The following is a 21,081-nucleotide window of genomic DNA, read 5'->3' as shown; positions in this document are numbered from 1 at the left end:
TTTCCCGACCACAAACTATTTGTAGCTCCGGTAACGTTAAATCGCGGGAGCCATGTTTTTCAAGATGGCGTCTCAGCCCCCTTCCCGGTCTTTTTTTCGCCATTTCTTTGTGGAAAGGTCCTTCTAGAGTTTGTCTCTGCGCGCCAAACCTAGATCGGTCTCTTTGTTCATTCGCCTTTGGCTGGCTTCAGGAGTGAAGACCGCCTCTGCGCCCAAGTGTCTGGGGTGGGCAGGAAGTGACTGGAGGTGCCTGAAACTCCCTGTGCTTAGTCTCCTAGAAGGCCCAAGTGTACTCTGTGCCGAGTGACAGCTAGGCTGGAATGAATGGAAGAGAACTGAATAAAAGGTGAGTCTCTTGGCTTGGAAGGCAGAGTCGACCACTGGAACGAAAGAACCGAAAACGAGCTGGAAGAGGACGGCTGCTGCAACCCCTGGACCGTTTGTTTGCCTGCTGAAGCCCTCCTTCAGGTCCGAATCGCCAAGTTCATCTCGACAGAGAAGCCCTACAAGGACGCCTTCTCCCTTTGAGTTGGTGGGACCAATCAACTTGCCACTAAGCCACCTGGATACCATTCTCAGAGCTGGTTGGATTATCCTCAAGAGTGCTGCAGGAAAACCGAATAACCAGGGAGAGGGACACCAGCTTGTGTGCTTGACTATAGCTACCGGAATTGAAGATTTGTCAGTTGACAGCTTTTTGACCAGTCCCAGTGCAGGAGTCCTGTGATGTCCTCCCTCTTGTCCCCATGACTGAGGCGAGGAACAGCGAGATCTGCAGGAACAGAGGTCATCAGCTGCATCTTTTTCTTCATTTGTAAAAAGGGACTGTAAAAATCAGAGTACTTACCTCTCGCGGTGAAAGTGCTTGAAACTTTCCCAACTCACAGGCTTAATCAGCTTGTGACCCAAAATATGATTCTTCTTGCTGCTACAACTATTCCTAAGAACTTTTGTAGAGACTTTCCCGTTTTACTACCAGAACTGCTTTATCCAAGACTTTAGCCCATTGACTTTGGCCTAGCCTATTGAATTGACTCTTCTGGTGAACTCTAAATTTGCACTGTAAGAATAATTGTAACCTTTCATGTTCTAATAATCTTTGCCTTTATTCATCTTGAAAAGTATTTCTGAAATAGTGTTGAAGTGTATTTGTGTGATTTATAGTTGCCCCCTTCTTATGAATGTTTTATAACTGACAGATAAGGAACAAGTTACTTACCTGTAACTGTTCTCCAGCATGGGTCTGGCATGGATTCACATGCTCATGAATATTCCCCGTCAGGCCGGGAATCCTCGGTATAGAAAATAAATCAGTATCAGTTTCGTTTCTGATCTGTCTTTCTTAGCACTAACCAATCACTGGTCTCTGGGTCATACTGCCCCCAGCCAATGACTGCCCTCTCCCTAAGCCCCGCCTCCGGCAGCCATCCTCAGATTTGGTAGCACGTAAAGTGGCAGTATGACCAAGTGAAGAGCCGCAGAGGGGTAGGCGGGAGGGTTCGCATGTGAATCCATGCCAGACCCATGCTGGAGAACAGTTACAGGTAAGTCACTTGTTCCTTCTCCAGCATGGGGTCTGGCATGGATTCACATGCTCATGAAGAGAATACATAGCAGTACACACATGGACAACCACGGGAGGTGGCAACAGGCTCAACATTAAGCAATACAACAACTCAACATTAAGCAACTCTTACCTCTTCACCAGGCTCACCTTAGGCGAACAGGTTGCGCAGCACTGCACGGCCGAACCTGGACTCCTCCCTGGAGTCCCGATCGACGCAGTAGAATCTTGTAAAGGTGTGCGTCGACCTCCACATCGCAGCCCTGCAGATGTCCAGCAGGGGCACACCAGACAGGAACGCCGTGGTAGCAGCGATCGCTCTGGTCGAATGGGCTCTCGGACGGCCGGGCAGCTGCCGGTTTGCCAACCGGTGACAGTGCATGATGCAGCCGGAGAGCCATCTGGAAATGGAAGTCTTCGAGAGAGCCTTCCCTTGATTCACAGTCTCGAAGTTCACAAACAGTTGTGACATCTTCTGAAAACTCTTTGTGCGGTCCACGTAGAACTTCAGCGCTCTAGCTACATCCAGCGAGTGCAAAGTCCTCTCAGCCGGCGACGAAGGGAAGAAAACTGGCAACACCAAGGGCTCGTTGAGGTGGAAGTCCGACGGCACCTTGGGCATTAAGGATGGGTGTGTCCTCAGCACCACCCTTGTGTCATGAAAAGTCAAGTATGGAGGCTTGCAAGATAGGGCCTGGATCTCTCCCACTCGTTGTGCGGAGGTGATGGCCACGAGGAAAGCCTTCTTCCACGTCAGGAACTTCAAAGGCGCCGAATGCATAGGCTCGAATTGCCCCCCCCCCCCATGAGCTTGGTCAGCACCACATTAAGCTCCCACGCCGGGGCAGGAGCCTTCACCGGCGGGAACGATCGGAATAGTCTCTTCATGAATTCTTACAACAGGCGATGAGACCACAAGGACGCCCGTCCCGTCGTCCTGGTATATCGGGAGATTGCAGCCAGATGTATTTTGATGGAGGCGTGAGCCAGTCCAGCTTTGGCCAGCGACAGTAGGTATGGCAGTACTTGAGGGGCCGTAATCCACAGAGGGTTAATCTTCTGTGAACGGCACCAGACAGAGAACCTCTTCCATTTATGTCCGTAGCACGAGAGTTGAGGAAGCCCTGGCCTTTGCAAGAACCGCTCTGCAGTCGGCCGGGATGTCGTACCCTCCAAACTCTAGTGCTGCAGGAGCCAGGCCTGCAAGTTCAGCGACTCCGGGTTGTGGTGAAGAATGGCGCCTCCTTCTCTGGAGAGAAGGTCTGCGTCCGTCGGCAGCTTGACTGGCGGGGACGTTGACAAGTCCAGAAGGTCCGGGAACCAGATCTGCCTCGGCCATGACGGTGCGACGAGGATCATCCTGCACCGGGACCTCTTGAGCTGGTTGATGAGCCGGAGCAGCAACGGCAGCGGAGGGAACGCATAAAGAAATAGGCCGTCCCAGGGGAACGAAAAAGCATCGCCCATGCTCCTCGGCTGGGGGAACCTGCTGGCCAACCTCCGGCACATGGAATTCATTGCCGTTGCAAAGAGATCGATTTGAGATGCGCCCCATCGTTGGAAGAGTCGATCCACTTGATCCTGGCGTAGTTCCCACTCGTGGCACGAGCACAGCTCCCTGCTGAGTGAGTCGGCGATCGTGTTTTTTATTTCTGCCAGATGAAGAGGCACCAGAAACATCCCTTGGACGACGGCCCAATGCCACAGATCCTGGGCTTCCTTGGATAGGGCCGGGGACCTGGTTCCGCCCTGCTTCCGGATGTAGAACATCGTGGTGGTGTTGTCGGTGAAGATCCTCACCACCTGCCCTTGAGGGACGGAAGAAAGGACCTGAGGGCCCAGAACACCAAGATGATGTGGAGAGACTTCTCCTCCCGGAGCCAAAGGCCTCTCGCATGAAGATCTCCAGAGTGTGCTCCCCAACCTTCCAGGGAGGCGTCCGTCGTCACCGTCACCTGTTGAGCTGGGGGCTGAAAGTCCATGCCTGCCGACAGATGGGCGCAGGTACTCCACCACTGGATCGCCTGACGGAACGTCTCGTTGAGGGATCCTGTCCTCGAAGCTGCCAGTCGACTGGATCCAGCGGGCGTCGAGGAACTCCTGTAAGGGTCTCATCCGAAGCCTGCAAAGGCGCACCAGATAAATGCAGGAGGACATCATCCCGAGGAGGGACTTGATCGATCTTACCTTGGCCATGTCCGTGGCCAGCAGACGCTGCACCTTGCCCAGAATGGTCCTGGTCCTTTCCTCTGACGGCGAGGCCAGCCGTGCCACTGTCGAGCTTGGCTCCCAGAAACAGGGCGACTTGCGACGGAACCAGGTGGGATTTTGGAAAGTTGATGGAGAATCCCAGGTCCGTGAGCAGCTGGACGGTCTTCGCAGTGTGCTCCACGGCAAGCTCCCTTGTCCTTGCCCAGATGAGCCAGTCGTCAAGGTAGGGGTAGACGTGGATCCCCTGTAGGCCAGCCGCGCCGCCACTTGTGCGAGGCACTTGGTGAACACCCTGGGTGCCGACTTCAATCCAAACGGGAGGGCCTTGAACTGGTAGTGCCGCCCTTGGACCACGAACCTGAGGAACTCGGTGTCTTTTTAGAATGGGGATGTGGAAGTACGCATCCTCCAAGTCCAACGACGACAGGAAATCGCCCTCCTCCAGCTGTTCCAGCACATGCTGGAGGGTGACCATAGGGAACTTGTGCCTTGATGTACTTGTTCAGTCGTCGTAGGTCCAGGATGGGGCGCCATCCTCCTGTCTTTTTTACTAGGAAGTACCTTGAGTAAACTCCGGAGCGCCGAAGCCTCTTTGGGACAAGCTCGATGGCACCCTTCTTGAGCATCGCCCTTACTTCCAACAGTAGTAGAGGGATGTGATTTTCCTTCCTGGCCACGGGTGGAACGCGAGGGCACTTCTTCTGAAACTCTAGGGCGTGCCCTTGGGCCAGGGCGTCCAGCACCCAACGGTCGGTGGAGATGGACTCCCACACGCTGACGAACCTCGCCAGCCGGCCTCCCACCAGGTTGCTTCAGCAGGGGCCCGACCCCACGGTCGGTTCAAACTTGTTTGGCGGCCGCCTTGACCTTGTCGACGATGACGGGCACCACCTGACTTGCCGCGTCCCCTGTAGGCTTCCTGGGACGAAGATCTTGCCGCTTGGCGGTAAGTGGAGGAGCCACTGCCGGATCCCTTGGAGGCACCTTGTCTGCCTCCGGAGCTCCGAAAGGAGGGCTGTCGTTGGAGCACTCCCAGCGCCCGGGTAGTCTGTCTTGATGGCCTGAAGGGACTCATCAACCGCCTTCCCAAACAGGTTGTTCCCATCGAAGGGCATGTCCAAAACCTTGGTTTGTACGTCCTGGCGGAAGTCCGTGGCCTTGAGCCATCCTCGTCGTCTCAAGCAAACGCCGTTGCCCAACTGACGGAAACTGGTGTCGGCGATGTCAGTTGCCACCGTGATGGCGTGGTCCGAAGCAATCTCCCCCTCCTGTAGGATTTCAAGGGCCTCAGCCTTTTGGCGTCCGGAAGGAAGTCTAACAGAGGGGCGATTTTGAACCACAACTCCCTGACGTAGCGTGCTACGATAGCCAGGGCGTTGGCCGCCTTGATAGCCGTCGCTGCGGATGAGATGATCCGTAGTCCCATCGTGTCCAACTTCCTGCCCTCGCCGTCTGACGGGGAAGTTGATGTTGAGGCCAATGCCCCCCCAGCTTTCCTTGCTGCTGCCGAGACGACCGAATCCGGGGTAGGTTGTGCCCAAAGGCAGAAGGGGGCAGCGTCGGGCACCCGGTACTTCTCGTACCGGTCCCTCTTTGCCAGCGCCGTGGCAGGGTTCTTGAGGAGGGCGAGCCCCTCATCCCAGATGTCATCAAGAAGCGGTACGGAGAGGACCGTCTTCCTTTTAGCCTTGCGCCGCTGGTATAGGAACCCTTCTTTTCTTCTGGGCAGAGCTGGAAAAGCTCGGATGCCCTGGAGATCATGGCATAAAAGGATCCAATCTTGTCGGGCGGGGACGCCCGAGCAGGGGGGGGAGACGGGGGACACGTCCCGTCGTCGCCTCAGTCATCTGTACCTGTCGTAGCCGTGTCCGTGCCTGTATCATCCCCGTGGGTGGTAGACCGGGCCGGAGAGGTGGGAGAGGTGGCGTAGGATGCATCCTCCTCTTATGCGGTGGACTCTCCGAAGGTCTTGGCTCCGGTTCCCCCGTCGGGTCTGGCTCAGGTACCTCCGTCGGGGGAAGGGGCAACCTTGTCCTTCTCTCCGAGCACAAGGACTGAATCGCTGACAAAATGGCCACCGAGGTGTCCTGCGGCGCCGGAAACGACGGGCGCGAGGGCTCTTGAGGAGCCTCGTCGGCGACACCGTCGCTCGCTCTCGTCGGGATCCCTCCCGATGGGCTGGGCCTCTTCCACGACTTCGACTAGCTCTTCTTCAGAGCTCGTGTCCGTATCCACGATGGCCACCAGCCCCTCCCCCACCTTTTCCAACGAGGACTTCGTGAGGGTCTTCTCAATGGGCATGAAAGAGGACTCCCTCCGCGGTGGCAGGGAGACTCTGGGTCCTGAGGGCGCCTCCACTGGTGTAGCCTTCACAGGCTGAGCCAGGGCCGCGGCGACATCCTCAATCGAGGTCTTAGCAGGGTGAATTAAGGCCATCGTCACCTTCTGGGCGCCTGGGGCCGTCACCTTGGAGGGGGTGGGGGGGGGGATCCGAGCCTCGCTCCCCCTCTGCTGGAATCTTCGAGATCGACCGGGGCCTCTCCAGAAGCTTTGCCGGGTTCTCGGACTTCCTCTTACCCGAGCCAGAGCGTTGGCTCGTGGTTGATGGCGCCGGGGAGAATGCGCCCTGCCTGGCAGCCAAGGAGCCCGACCGTTCGGTGCTCCCGGTGCCCGCGGACTCGCGGTGCTTAACCTTTTGTTGGGCCCCCAATCGCTGGTGCATCCTCACAGGACTTAGAAGACCGCCCGGACTTCTTCTCGCCTGACGGTCTCTTCCCTTCCAGCCAGTTGGCGAGACGGAGGTGGCGATCCTTCATGGTCAGCTCCGACATGTTCCCACAAAACGCACAGTCCTTCTCCTTGTGCGTCTTGTCCTCATGGAGACAGTAGAGGCATAACGAATGCTCGTCCTCCTTGAAAACATTCTGAAGCTGGCATCCAGGGCAGGTCCTGAACAGCTTCCCTGGCGTCGAGCTTCCTTTCTCCTCGGCCATGTCCGGGGTAGGCCTCGGAACTTCTGGAATCCTCCAAAAGCGTAACTCTATGAAATCTTCACCCTTGAGGGGCGTAGAAAACTCCGAAACGGATCCCTGTTGATCGGATGTAGAAACGGTGGAGCTTGAGGCTCTATTTAACCGAAAAATGAGGAAAATCTCCTGAAAAAGCGCGAACGCAGCAAAAGCTAGAGAGCTACAGCACGAGGACTCCCAACACTTGAACGTGCGGTAAAAATCTGAGGATGGCTGCCGGAGGCGGGGTTTAGGGAGAGGGCAGTCATTGGCTGGGGCAGTATGACCCAGAGACCAGTGATTGGTTACTACTAAGAAAGACAGATCAGAAACAAAACTGATACTGGTTTTTTCTATACCGAGGATTCCCGGCCTGACAGGGAATATTCATGAGCATGTGAATCCATGCCAGACACCATGCTGGAGAAATAAATTAATAAGTGTTTATCAAAGAAACCTGGAGTGTAGGTTTTTTTGAACACTTGTGATTGTAGACCTCTAACAATTACTGCTCACATTCCCCTCTTGAGATGCGCCTGGCTGCTCAGCTCCGCTACCAAAACGGTGTAGTACAAACTTATACCAAAGGTTGGTTTTGCTTAGACCTGTAGTCCTAGTTGTGTGTAGTGGTCCCAAAGGGTACTGCATACATACTTTGCCTAACATCCCATTGCGCAGATAATGGATTGGTTGCCCAGAGAGATGCCAGAGGTTAAGATTAATTCTAAACCCTTCAGCCATCACTGCTTTTGTCTTGCTTAGTCACCCCAAGTGGGACAGGTATGCATGCCCAGCTGTTGGTCCCATGCCTGCTGGGCCTAGAGACCCAGCTACTACTCACTGATGAGGCCCTACAAGGCCAAAACATGTCTAAAGATGCTTGTGGTCTCGTTTAAAAAGGGATGTGACCAAGCAGTTTGGGCTGGACTGACCCTTTCGGGGTGGGACCATGCCCAATTTGCAAACAGTCGTTCGCCTTTTGCAATGGCTGTTCGGGAGATTCATCTTTGTGCTTCATCCGCACTCCTAGCGAGTGCCCCCCAGCACACTTTGCTGGACATCTGGACCTTTTTCCACTCATTCATTCTTATGGGCTCCATCTTTTGGAACTCTATTCTTTGCAAACTACCTGTACTATGGAGTCGGTCTGCTCCCTAGCTCTTAAATGCATCTGTGTTTTTACTACTGCCTTATGTGCAGTGTTGCTGGGGACCCCTAGGGTCACTCTTAAGATGATTTTTCTATATCTTTAAATGACTACAGGATAGAGAGAAACTTTGTGTCTCTACCAAAACTCTATAGTCCGAGATTGACACACCACCTTCAGTGGAGTGCCAAAGGGATACTTGGTATCCCCTTTCTCTCTGCTCCTGTGACTTTTTAGTCACAATCACTTAGCTATAGCTGGTGGCAGTGGACGTGTTCTACCAGCTATTGTGTATTTGTTATCCCGTAGGTTATGTCCATAGCCTCGGTAGTGCACAAAAGTACCAACTTGGGGCCTCCCTTCTTTTGTCGCCATTACCAGCATAGTTCTTGGTTAGCCCTTCTTTAACCATTCTGGGATGGGTGGGTGTGCGCGCGCGTATTTATTGCATTTGGCGGGAACCAGTAGGTATCTTCCCCCACCTAGGCTCTAAACTGTCTGGATAGGCAGGAAGTGGGGGAGGAGTCTTCCACCCACCCTGTCCTTTGAATGGACAGCCAAACGCCCCTTTCTGTAAAATGCTGACAGAGGAGTATATCCTGGAACTGTTTAAAAGCTGAGGCTTCTGGAGTATTTGACCACAGGAAACCGAAGACCAGAGATACCTGCAGACCATTTGCAAGACTGAAGCGACCGCTGCTGTCCCGATAATGTTTACTATGCAACAGAGGAGCTGCAAAGACTCTTTCCCTTTGGCTGGTGGCAACAACCAGTCCCAGGACAAACTTTGAAACTAGCAATCTCCTGTAGTCCTAGGAGCTTCCAGAGCTGCGGAACCCCAATACCAGGAGACCTGCTGCCCATTTCGAGTGCATTGTCGCACAAAGGCCGAATCCGACCAAATCTTTGCTGAAACCTTAAGGACACCCCAGAGATCCAATCCAACTCGGCCAGACCCCCTCACCAGAGTGTGGGACTGCAGGAAGCGAAGATTGACTGGGGCAAACCGTGTCATTTGTTGGTGCTGCTGAAAAGGTGCCGCAACTGCAGAGTGAAACAATAAGTTGCTGCAAGTCGTGCTACAGGTCCTCCCTCGAGACTGCTGCTGAGTGATACAGTCCATTGTCCTGCCTTTCGTCACCAGACGAAGTAATACGGAGGTCGGGTCCAGAGCAGCCACATCGCGGAGAAGCCAACACAAACACTTTCTTCAAACCAAAAGGTACTGTGGGGAAAAGGTATTGCTTACCAGATTCCAAAAAAATAAAAATCGCTCAAGAGTGTTGCAGTGCATGTAGAGGTTTCCTTCTTACCTTTGACCCAAGCAGCTGCTTGTGTCCCTTTCTCAAGTCTGTTTTTAGTCTCCTTTGTTAGTTGCTAACTTATAACTTTAGACAAACTGTTCGCTGTTTGTCAAGACTACAAGCCCTCTCCAAACTGGCTTTAGCTTGGGTTGTGATTTTGGTCTTAAAATCCTTGCCTGGCGAAGAAAGTCTCTAGAACCTTGAACTAAGCTCATGTTGCACTAACCACTTATTTTCCTCCCTTCAAGTGTCTTTTCTATAAGTGTTTGCAGAGTAAATACATTACCGTATGACATGTTGAAAACCGCATGAGTGCGCAATTACCAACAATACGATAACCTTGTCTTTTCCCTTTCTAACATTGTTACAAATGTAACCACGAACAAGCAGTAAAAGTCCCCTTTGAAGTGTATTATCTAGTATTCCTAAGTGTTCTACAGTAAACGTCTGTATTTAAAGTGATTCCGATATATAATAAATACATTACTCACCGTAATCGTATTTCTGATGCTTGCATCAGATTCACATGCTGTGCATAGGCCAACATCTAGTGGAAGCTGTGGAGTATTACAGTTTGTTTTTCGAAACTCGAAAAGGGGCGGACTAGGGCGTGCCAGTAATACTATCCCTAGTGTGACGTCCACTGTACCCATGATCCCTCAGGTGTGTAGGACCCTCAGATTGTATTTTTTTCTGACATGAGGTAGCATGAGAAGTAGCGCGAGTACAGAGTATCGAAGCAGCGAAGATAGATAAGACTACAAGTATCCATGCACCTTCTCTCAGACGGGAGGAAGGGCAGGCGCATGTGAACCTAAGCAGATACAAGCATCATAAATACGATTACGGTGAGCAATGTATCCCTTCTGAGACTTGTGGCATCTGCTTAGATCACATGCTGTGCAAAGATTAGCAAGCAGTGTTAGAACAAGGTGGGATGTGAGAAGGGTCATGAGCGAACACATGTCCTAGAACCGCTTGTTCCACTTGAGTATCTGTCTTGGAATGAGTGTCAATGGAGTAGTGCTGAGTAAAGGTGCGAATAGAGCTCCATGTAGCTGCTTTGCAAATGGTGTCAAGGGGTACATTTGCAATGAAGGCCAGAGTGGCCTCTGTACCTCTTGTGGAGTGGGCCCTTGGTGTAAAAGGCTTTTATCTGAAAGGGAGTAGCACAGTTGGATACATGCGACTATCCATTTAGAGATGGCACCTTTAGAGACGTAATCTCCTTCTCTGCCTAGAGCTACAGAGATGAACAGTTGATCTGTCATTCTTAGCGGTCTTGTCCACATAGTAGAGCACCGCTATCCTCACGTCTAGTGTGTGGAGTTTCACCTGAGCAGAGCTTTTGGGTTCTTGGAAGGCCGGTAGCTCAATGGACTGGTTAACATGGAATTTTGAAATGAATTTAGGTGAAAACCTAGGGCGAGTGCGTAAAACCAGTTTATCCTTATGAACAGTAAAGGAAGGCTCCTGCACTGACAGAGCCTGAATTTCACTGACACTTCTTATGGATGTAATGGCTACTAAGAAGGCTGTTTTATAAGTCAGGTGTTTTAGACTAGCTTTATGCATGGGTTCAAAGGGAGGTCCCATGAGTTTAGCAAGCACCACATTAAGGCTCCCCCTGGTGGTGGGTTAGAAATTGGAGGGTGGAGTCTCTTTACCACTTCCATAAAGGCTTTGACCACTGGCATTTTCCACCATGACAGCTTGTTATGGGAGGTGGTGTAGGCTGACAGCGCCACCAGGTGTACCTTGAGTGAATTAAATACTAACCCTGGATCCAATAGGTGGAGCATATAGGTGACAATATTGGAAGGAGTACAATCACTTGGGTTGATTTGCTTATTCTGGCACCAAATAACAAATCTTTTCCACTTATCAAAGTAACAGTGTCTTGTGTTAGGTTTTCTAGACTCTTAAGATGCCCATGCATCTCTGGGGTAAATTGAGATGGCCGAACTCTGACTTCAGGAGTCATGCTGCCAAGTTCATCGAGTTGGGTTGAGGATGCACGGTCTGTCCTTCGTGCTGTGAGAGTAGATTGTACCAGCACAGGAGTTTGATGGGGTTGCACACCCTGCCAGTTTGCATAGGTGTGGAAACCATGGTTGTCTCGCCCACACAGGAGCAACTAGGATGAGCGTTATCGGTTCCCGGTGTATCTTGTTGACCACCTTCCTCATCAGAGGGGTTGGTGGAAAAGCATAGGCAAACATCCCTGACCAATTCATCCATAGAGCGTTCCCCTTGGAGCCTGGCTGGGGGAACCTGGATGCGAAGTTTGGGCATGGTCCATTTTCGCTTGTGGCGAACAGGTCTATAGTGGGGAAACCCCACTGAGAGAACAGATCTTCTACGACTTCTTCGTGTAGTCGCCATTCGTGTTTCTCTGGGAGGGGAATCGCTGCTCAAGGTGTCCGCTAGTGAATTGAGATCCCCCAGAACATGTTGGGATGACAGGTAAATGTTCCGTCCGAGTGCCCATTTCCAAATTTTCTGGGCAAGCGTGGACAGATTTGGCGAACGAGTGACCCCCCTTACTTGTTTAAGTAAAACAATGCTGTTGTGCTGTCTGTTAGGATCTGCACTGACAGGTTGGATAGGAGGGGTTTGAATGCCCGAAGCGCTCTGAAGACTGCCTGAAGTTCTAGCATGTTGATGTGATTCTGAGCCCTTGTGTGAGACCAGAGACCCTGAGCTTTGTGATGAGGGTGGTGAGCTCCCCACCCTGACAGGGATGAGTCTTGCGACGACGGCTTGTATTTCTGGATTGTAAAAGGGTTTCCCCTTTGTAAAATGCTCTCTTGTCCACCAGCAAAGACTCTGTATTAGTGTTGGTGAAACGACCACTAGATCGTCCCACTGACGACTTGCCTGAGACCACTGTTTTGCCACCCATTCCTGCATGGGTCGCAGGAGCGCGTGGCGAACCAGGTAAATGCACGATGCCATCATGCGTAGAAAACACAATACTTTGCGCACCCTTATCTGGCGACCGGACTGACATTGAGGAATTTGTAGCAACAGATTCCAAACTATTTCCTCTGACGGAAAGTCCAACCCCTCTTGGGTGTCTAGGACAGCTCCTAGGAACTGTTTTGAGGTGCATGGCACCAGGCTTGATTTTGTCTCGATTTAGAAGCCCAATTGGAAGAGGAGGTCGATTGTTCTTTGAATGTTGGATCTGCAAATTACGGGGGTTTCCCCTGTGATGAGCCAGTCGTCCAGGCAAGGGTACACATGGGATTGCCTCCGTGTGTAGGTGCGCCGCCACCGCCGCCAGTACCTTGGTGAATATCTTTGGAGCCGAGGCTATTCCGAAGGGCAGCACCTTGAACTGATAGTGCTGGCCGTCTATCTTGAAACCCAAGAATCTTCTGTGCGCTGGGAACATGGAAATATGAAAATAGGCATCCTTCATATCCAATGTTGCCATGCAATTCTCTTTTTAGTAGGGGGATTACTTCCTGGAGTGTAGTCATGCCGAATTTTTGTGGCTTGTCATACTTGTTTGCAGGGTGCAAGTCTAATACTGGGCGCATCGTTAGATTTTTTTGGCACAAGGAAGTAGGCTGAATACCCTTGTTTACCTGGTTGCCCAGGACGAGTTCTATTACGTCCTTTGCGGGAAGAACGACAATCTCCCCGAGGAGGATTCTTTGGTGCTCCAAGGAGTGTATTTTCTTTCTTGGAGGATGGTTGCAGGGGCGTTCTAGTAGCTCTACACAGTATCCCGCGGACACTGGACAGCACCCATCTGTCTGAAGTGATCCCTTCCCATGGGTGGGAGAAGATGGAAATGCGCCCCCTTACCGGGGAATGCGTAGGAAGGGACTGGGAGCGGAACGTCACTTGTTTACTGGGTGGCGTAGTGCCTCTACCTGGGCTGCCTCTCCCTCTACCGCGGGCCCACTTTTGACCTCTGGTGAAACCTTGGGTAGCCTGTTGATTGCCGACCCATGAGGTTCCTTGATCTGGATAGTAATTGTACACTCTTTGGGAGTTTTGGCCACAAAAGCGACGAAAATTGTTATTCCCCTTTGACCTGAGGGCTTGTTAGTTGGCCTAGGGACTTTAAGGTTTCATATTCATCCTTAGCCGTCTTCGGTGCTTCCTCTACTGCTTTCCCAAATAGATTGTTTGGTTCTACTGGCATGTCTGAGGATGGGTTGGGTCTCGTGCTTAAACCCCGATTGTCTTAGCCAAGCATGGCGTTTAAGGACTGTGCCTTCTGCTATTAGTCTCCCTGCATTATCTGCTGCATCGAAGTTTGCCTTAAGAATGCATCCAGACACTGATCTTCCGTCTGATGCAATTTGGGCCAACTGGCTCTTTAGAGGTTCGGGTGCAGAGGCAATGAGGGCAGCTACCTGTTCCCATTGGTGGACTGCCACCAAGGTAGCTGCCCTTATTGCCTCTGCACCCGAACTGTAGCTGGCTAACAGAGTGATGGTGTTGGCCATGCGTGCTTGGTGGTTTATAGTGATAATACCGAAATACAAAATCTCGGAAAAAAAAATCTCGAATTTTTTTTAATACGTTTTTATCTCGAAATGGGGGGTTCCCCCCCCCCAACCCTCCTTTTTTCTATTTTTTTTATTTTAACCCTTTTTTTTTTAACTTACCTGACCCCAAAAACACATAACTAAATAAATAAATAATTCGAGATTTTTGTTTTTCGAGATTTTGGATTCGATATTTTTGCAGTTCGAGATTTTGTTTTCGGTTTTTTGACTGACCACCGTGCTTGGTATGCTTACGTGGAAGCCACCTTTCTCCCCAGAGCATATATTCTCTTGCTCTTTGTCTGGGGGTGCTTCAGAAGAAGCTAATGGTGTTCCCGCCCTCTTTCTGGTGGTAGTAACCACCAGTGAGTCGGGTGTTAACTGACCCCTTATGTATAGTGGATCGGAGGGAGAGGCTCTAATTTTTCGACTCGTGGTTTGACCGCCCGAGTAAGATTGGGGGTTACCAGAGAAGGATCGAGTCTGCGTTGAATTGATTTTAAAATGGGTATAGTTTGGGCAATGGATTTCCTGTCCCCTAGAATTTCCTCTGCAAAATCTCTCTTCTTGGACACCCTGTGTGTCAATTTGAAAATGGGCTGCAGCTTTAGCCAATACCTCATTAAGTAAAGGCTGATTGTCAACCGGTGAGTCATTCACAGGTGGATCCTTGGGAATAGGGGAGTCAAGACTATAGGCTTCCACCTAGTCTTCCTCTTCCTGGTCCTCATCGTCCCCATAGCAGTCGACCCAAGTCTGTTCTTCCAGCATTTGTACTTCTGACTCCTCACCATATGGCTGGTAAGGTTCATTTATGGAAGGGTCTGAAATGAAACCCTGAACTGGAGTCTCAGAACGGAGCCTCTTGCTAGGAGGTTGAGGGTCTTTGGATCCCGAAAGGGCAGAGGTAGCTGGAGTACTATGATAACTATGAAAGCAATGTGGGTCCTTTTTGTAGAAATCTACAAAAAAAGGACATCCTCCTCATTACTCTATCAATATCCTGAGAGTTCAATTGCTAGGAACTGGGGATAACCCTCTCCTGCTGTGTCTGTTCAATTATCTCTGTTTCCTGAGTAGTGGGAGGAACAGATCTTTCCCTGGTGGCAGGGTCAGGGACCTTGGGTTTTTCTTTGTGTTTCTCCTTCTGAACCTCATGTTCAGAGGCTTTATGTTGCTTTTTCCCCCTTTCCTATGTGTAGAGGAATGTTTACCTGACCCTTTGGGGTTTCCTGAATGTTTTGACGCCTGGTGTCGAGTTTTGGAGGTGCAATCACGAGATTCGGGGGTCTTCGAAGAAGGGCATTGAATCTCGGAAGCAGACGTCGAACGTACTACAGAAGTAGACGTTGAACGTGCTACTTGGGGGAAGAGGTCGGATTAGTCTTCTGACGACCGGGCCTCTGACTTTTGGTAGTGTGGCACCCTTAGCAACCGTGAACGGTTGATGTGTGTCATAAGGCGACCGTGACCTGGAACGCCCAGAGGACACTGAATCAGCAGACCGCGCTATAGGTGCCTTCTTCTGCCGGTCACTTGACATACGTGTCGAATCTCGGCTGGGGTTAGTGAGTTTGGTGGAAGAGGTGTGTGTTGTGCTCTTGCCACCGGGTATTGTCCCCATAACTGAACCGCCGGTCGGTCCTCCGAGGTCAGGGGCTTGCGCGTGGGTGTCGACAAAACCCGTGTGCCCTCACCGTCCAAAAAGGTGGCGTCGCTGCCATCGCTGAAGGAACCCACTGCGTCCATGGCCTCTAGCTGCCTGGCGTAGTGGGCCCAGCGCATGGTCGAGTGGTCCTTGAGTGTCTTGGCTTTGAAGAGCTTACAAGCTCTACCACTAGCCTCGGGATAATAAGAATAATAAGAATTTCGCATTTATATAGCGCTACGAACCCTCAGGTATCCGAGCGCTGCTCATTACCCATGGGATGATCCTGTGGAAGACACAAGTTACACGTATTGGGTTTGTCTACCCAGGGAAACTTACGGTTACACTTTGGGCAGAATTTAAAGGGAGTACTCTCCATAGGTCACTATTTGGCAGCGGGCAGGTATATGTAGGAAACGAGTGTGTGTACACCCCCCCACTCTCCCTACTTGTACAGGGATGAGGCCAGAGGCCTTCCGAGGCCCAAAGTCTGTCGTGTATTCTCGACAGCTGTTCTGCCTCGGTCTCGAGTACCAACGTCAATCTTCAGCGATCTTACGACGCAGAGTTGGAGAACGGGGAATATTTGTAATAAAGATAAATGGCTAAAGCCAAGAGAATTCTGCAATATGCTTCCGACAAGTATGGCGGAAAAAAACAATCTGAGGGTCCTACACGCGCAAGGGTTCATGGGTACAGTGGACGTCACACTAGGGATAGTATTACTGGGACGCCCTAGTTCGACGCCCCTTTTCGAGTTTCGGAAAACAAACTAATACTCTGCTACTTCCACTAGATGTCGGCCTATGCACAGCATGTGATCTAAGCAGACTCCACAAGCATCAGAAATAACTTAAATTAATATATGTGCAAGTGCTTCTTTGATGTGCCTGTCTAACTAAGCTCACATCTTCCTCTTAAGATAAGCCTGACTAATCTGCCAAACTACAAAGATCCTGAGATACTACAGACTGATGCTAAGAGTTGGGGGATCTACAAACCACGTGGATAGCTTATTAAAGTCTTACTTACAGTGGGACATTAGGAAAACTTCTCCTACAATGTCTTGGCAGGCGAGGAACGATGTCTGGAGGGTTGCGCAGAGCGATGCCAGAGGTTAAGTTTAACTGTAAACCTAACAGCCATCACCTCTTGTTTTGCTCAAATAATGGAGCAGGAGCGGTTTGACTGTTAGAAACACAGAAACCTCAAGGTCTGTTTATATTGAACCTCAACAGAAACCTCTGAAGAGGATATGGGGAAAAAGCATGCAAGGGTTCTGAAGCAAGGTCGCAAAAATCATCCCCATCAATGTGGCACATCATATTGTGTCAAAGGTTACCTTAGAGGATTCCCCATGATGAATCACTGAGTTTCACTGAAGAGAGGACAGATGGCAAATGGGAAATTCTGGTGTGAACCCAGTGTGTCCTGGGAACAAGCATCCCATTTTTAACCCTTATGAAGGAAATCTTTAGCTGGTGATGCAGAACATCACAGACTGATCCCTCTAGAGGAGAATGCCAGACCAAGGTCCGGTAGGCGGCTTAGCCCTAAGAAGGATCTTTGGGCCATGGCCTTGTGTAAAATGTAGTCCTTCAGCAGGGATCCTCAAACAGTGGTCCAATGGCATCAGTACTTGAGGAACATATGGCACATCTGGGATCGGAAACCAGAATCCCTCGGGAGGATATAGAAGACCTCCCATCAACACCGATTGTTACACAAGGAGCAAACAGAATAATCCGGCAGAAGGAGTAAAGGTACAATTAGGACATAAATCTAGGCAGTCGAGGCAGAGCATGCTGACCAGATACAAGGAGCTGCAGGAAAAGCCACTGAATATTTCCATTCATGTGTAGGATCTTACAACATCTTTTAATAGAGCATTATCTTTTACTAACTGTATGTATATTGTTTTGTTTACTTTTATTTCAGAGAAGCACATTAGCTACTTTACATCATGGATTCCTACAGTATCAGTCTGTTAAGAAGGAAACAGAACAAGGCAACTGATCCGGGCATGAGTCTCTTGTTTCAATTCACAGCCATCACTCGGGCATCATAGTTTCTGCATCCCACCAAATACTCCCGACAGTCGAAGAGTTTTTTTACTTATATTCCTTATGTAAAACCTGCTAGTAGGGATTTAAACTCCCGTAAATGTCCGATTTACCGCCTCATCGTGCAGGGGAGTTGGTGCAAGTTTTCATGAATTCAATGAGGATACCCAAAATATGGAACCAGCATTACAAGTAACTTTTCCTTTATCGTATTGACATTTATGCTCATAACACTGATTAGGGTAGCAAGCCCATCAAACCCAAATTTAGGAGCAGGCTGATAAAGAGGAAGGATCAGAGAAAGGAGTGTCAAGCAAATTCTAACATCCACACTGGCAAGAAACGGAGGGTGTTCTCACAAGCTTGAGCTAAACAAGTTTAAGGTAGCTTTGCCGACTAACGTCGCCTCATGCATCAAAATATCAGCAATAATGTTGTGACTGAGGTGGCTGTTCTACTGACTTCCGTTATATAAATCATTAGCAGACTTTCCTTTGGTGAAGTGGGCTCTAGGCCTCTGTGCAAGTGTGCTCTTTGCTTTGTGGCAACAGAATTGAATGCAAGAGACTAAACATCATACAATAGATATTTTTGAAGCAGGGAAACCAGTGTTAATATCCCCACAGTTCATGAATCGCTGCATGGTGTTGGGTAAGCTTTTCATATTAATGATAAATCTTCATGACCTGTGTCCACCCCAGAACTTTTTTGCTGCACTGGTAGATCATTTTCCCCTATACCTCAGTGAGTGGGAACCTTTTTCCACACTCAGTCTTGTACTCTTTTTATGGGTGTCATTTTTAAGACTCTACACAGTCTCTTTTAAAAAGAGATCCTCCAACAACTTTTGCAGCAATATGTGCCTATTGTTGCTGGGTTGCCCTAGGGGCTCCCCTTTTAACTCTCTGGCTAGCATTGTGAGAACTACAGTTCGCATGGGTAGAAAGGATTTTTTGTATCCCTTTTACATTTTATTAGTTGAGACCAGTACCCCCGCCTTATGTGGAGTGTTGGTTATCCCCTTTCCCATTTTAAATGGAACATTTATGTTACAAGGACAAACTTACCTTTAATGGCTGGTGGCAGTGAATCTTTTCATTAATTTGGTGCACCTTTACCGCGGGCTGCTTCCACAACCCTGGTAAAGGGACCCATGAGTGTTCATTTTACCAAAAAGGGCCCTGGTCTTGTTTTTTTCGGTATTTTAGCGTTTGGCCTTTCTTGTTCCTTCCTGTGATACCCAGGGTTGGAAACTTTGGGTTAACCTCATCTTCAGTGGGAATCCTGTGTATTCCACACCCAGGCTCCATTGCATGAGGGCAGGAAGCAAGCGAGGAGTCCAAAACTCTGCAGCCCTTTGTCTTCCAGCCTGCCTGTGATAATCCAGTTCAAACTGGGTAGCTAGCTGCACTGAAAGGACTGCCACCCCCTCTCCCGCCACACCTCCACCCAAGTCTGAATGTTGCATGGGTGTTTGATAGGCTGGGTTCCTGCATAAAAAAAGTCTGATCCTGGAAGCGGAAGTGGTAGTCGACCACTGGAACCGAAGAGAAGATTAAGAAACCGCAGCAGAGACTATTTCCAGCGACCGGAGCGCCTGCTGTAGCCCTTCCTTCCAATTGACCTGGGAGTCCCGAACACGACTCCTACCCAAAGGCTAGTGGGATCCACTAGCTCCTAGAAGACCTGCATTTTGAGCCATTCCATGCCATGCCGCAACCTTGCAGGGCTGCAATACCCCAATACCCCTAGACATCGAGCCTGTGTGCAGTGCACAGTCTACTAAAGTCCGAAACTTGCCGAAACTGGTGCCCTCAGGTTTGCTGGACCTTGCAAACAACAAGCATCCGACCAGCGATATTTTGTCATCTTCTGTGCTCCTGAAAAGGTGCCAAATCCACAGAGCCATATACAGCCGCGAGCAAACTCTCGCCTGGAGCATTCTCCCTGCTGCAAAGGTCCTTTCAAAGTCCAGTCTTCTAGACAAAGGAATACATCAACCAGGTTTTTGATTGCAGATCCTGATTTATTCCTGCTGCAACTCTTATGTGCTGAGGTACTGGGTTGGATGGGGTATTTTAGCTTTGGGGAGTTTTCTGCGATTGGGAGGCCACTCATCCAGTTTGCCTAGGACCACTGCAGAATCCTCCTAGGGTGTCTTCTCTTAAATCCCTGGACTCAACTAACATTAAAGTGAAACTCTCACTTTGCCTGCAACAGAACCCACTTTGACCCGGCCTACAGCTGGCACCTAGACCACTACGGTCAATCTACGGCTTCCGAGTGAACTCATTCTCTGGAATAAGGGAAGGACTGGATAAGAAAAAGGTTCTGACTTGAAAAGAACAAGTGTTCAAAAGTTAATTACTTGTAAAAGTTGGTTGGTAACAGACTGAGCAGTTACAAACATTCTTAACTTGAATGTGTGTTGGACAATTCTGAAAAGAATATAAGGTTAGGTTACTCACCTGCAAATTGGTTGTGTCTCTTCCCCCAAAAGTAATGATGTTGGTTTCGCTTTACTATTCCTGTTTGGATAAATATATGAGTGTCCCCAAATGGGTCTTGCTTCCCCTGACTTGCTGTTAGCGTGTCCAGAATAAGTCTGCCTTAGAATATACTTACCTCTTAAGTTGCTTATAGCTCCTTAAGTACATAGGTTTTATTTACCTTGTGGTAGCTGTGGCCATTGTTAGGCAAGATTGTATGTAGTAAGCCTGTGGGACATTACACCAGCCTTGGGGGGTAACCCAACCTTTGGTATAGGCCTGTACTACACAAGTTGGTAGAGCGACTCAGCAGCCAGGCTTATCTCAAGAAGGGTCAATGTGAGTTGTAGGGTAGCAACAGAGATTCACAGTGACAGGTATTCAAATAACAAATATACTCAAGGGTTCTTGATAAAATAATTACTTATTCATTAAACAGTCAGTTTTACAATAAGCCTTCTTTAGAAGGGAGCAATATGCGACATTTCAATATACTTCAAAAATACAATCTCAGTTTCAGTAAATAAGTAGATACCCTTTGGGGATGGCACACAGACACTTCCTACACCCTCAGGAGACAATTGTTAGGACACCGTGGATATTGATACAACATTTAGAGCAATACTAGGATTTGTGGAAAAAGGAAATGTTAGGGAAGAAACGATGGTTAACAAGTTTCTCAAACAGGTAAGCACTTTAGAATCCAATGCTATGTAGGTTAACCTTTCCCAGCTATACAAGTAAGGTATGTATGGTTTTTTGGAGGGACAGTTTAACACAAAGTCGGAGGGTAAGAAAGGTCTGCAGGGAGACAGGACAGCCAATGTCACTTAAGCAAAGCCTAGGGGAGCTAAGGCACTTCTTGAAGATTAGCACACATGTCTTGCACAATGTTAAAAGAGAGTTTTGTTGTAAAAGAAATCACTGTTGGGTCACAAGCTGGGAGGGGTGAAGGGCAAAGCTGCAAGCAACTCTGCAAAAGGCAGCAACTGCACGTCTCAACTGAGAGCGAGCAAGCAAGCTACACACAAGAGGTAATTACCCCTTTGTTCACAGTACCTGCAGTCTGAAGAAAAGGTTCCAGTTGGCTTCTGTTCCTGTTGTAGTTCCTGGGCCTCAGTCGTGGGGCACAAGAT

General features: G+C 49.6%; 1 protein-coding gene across 1 annotated transcript in view; it reads right to left on the bottom strand.

Moving 5' to 3' along the window:
- MDH2 (malate dehydrogenase 2) overlaps nt 1-21,081 on the bottom strand; it is a 189,865-nt gene that overhangs the window by 15,025 nt on the left and 153,759 nt on the right. The gene's annotated exons all lie outside the window — the stretch shown is intronic.

The sequence above is a fragment of the Ambystoma mexicanum genome, chromosome 9, assembly GCF_040938575.1.
Source record: "Ambystoma mexicanum isolate Mex_15411 chromosome 9, UKY_AmexF1_1, whole genome shotgun sequence".
NCBI lineage: Eukaryota > Metazoa > Chordata > Amphibia > Caudata > Ambystomatidae > Ambystoma > Ambystoma mexicanum.
The sequence above is the reverse complement of the archived record's forward strand: the minus strand, read 5'-3'. Positions and strand labels throughout refer to the sequence as shown.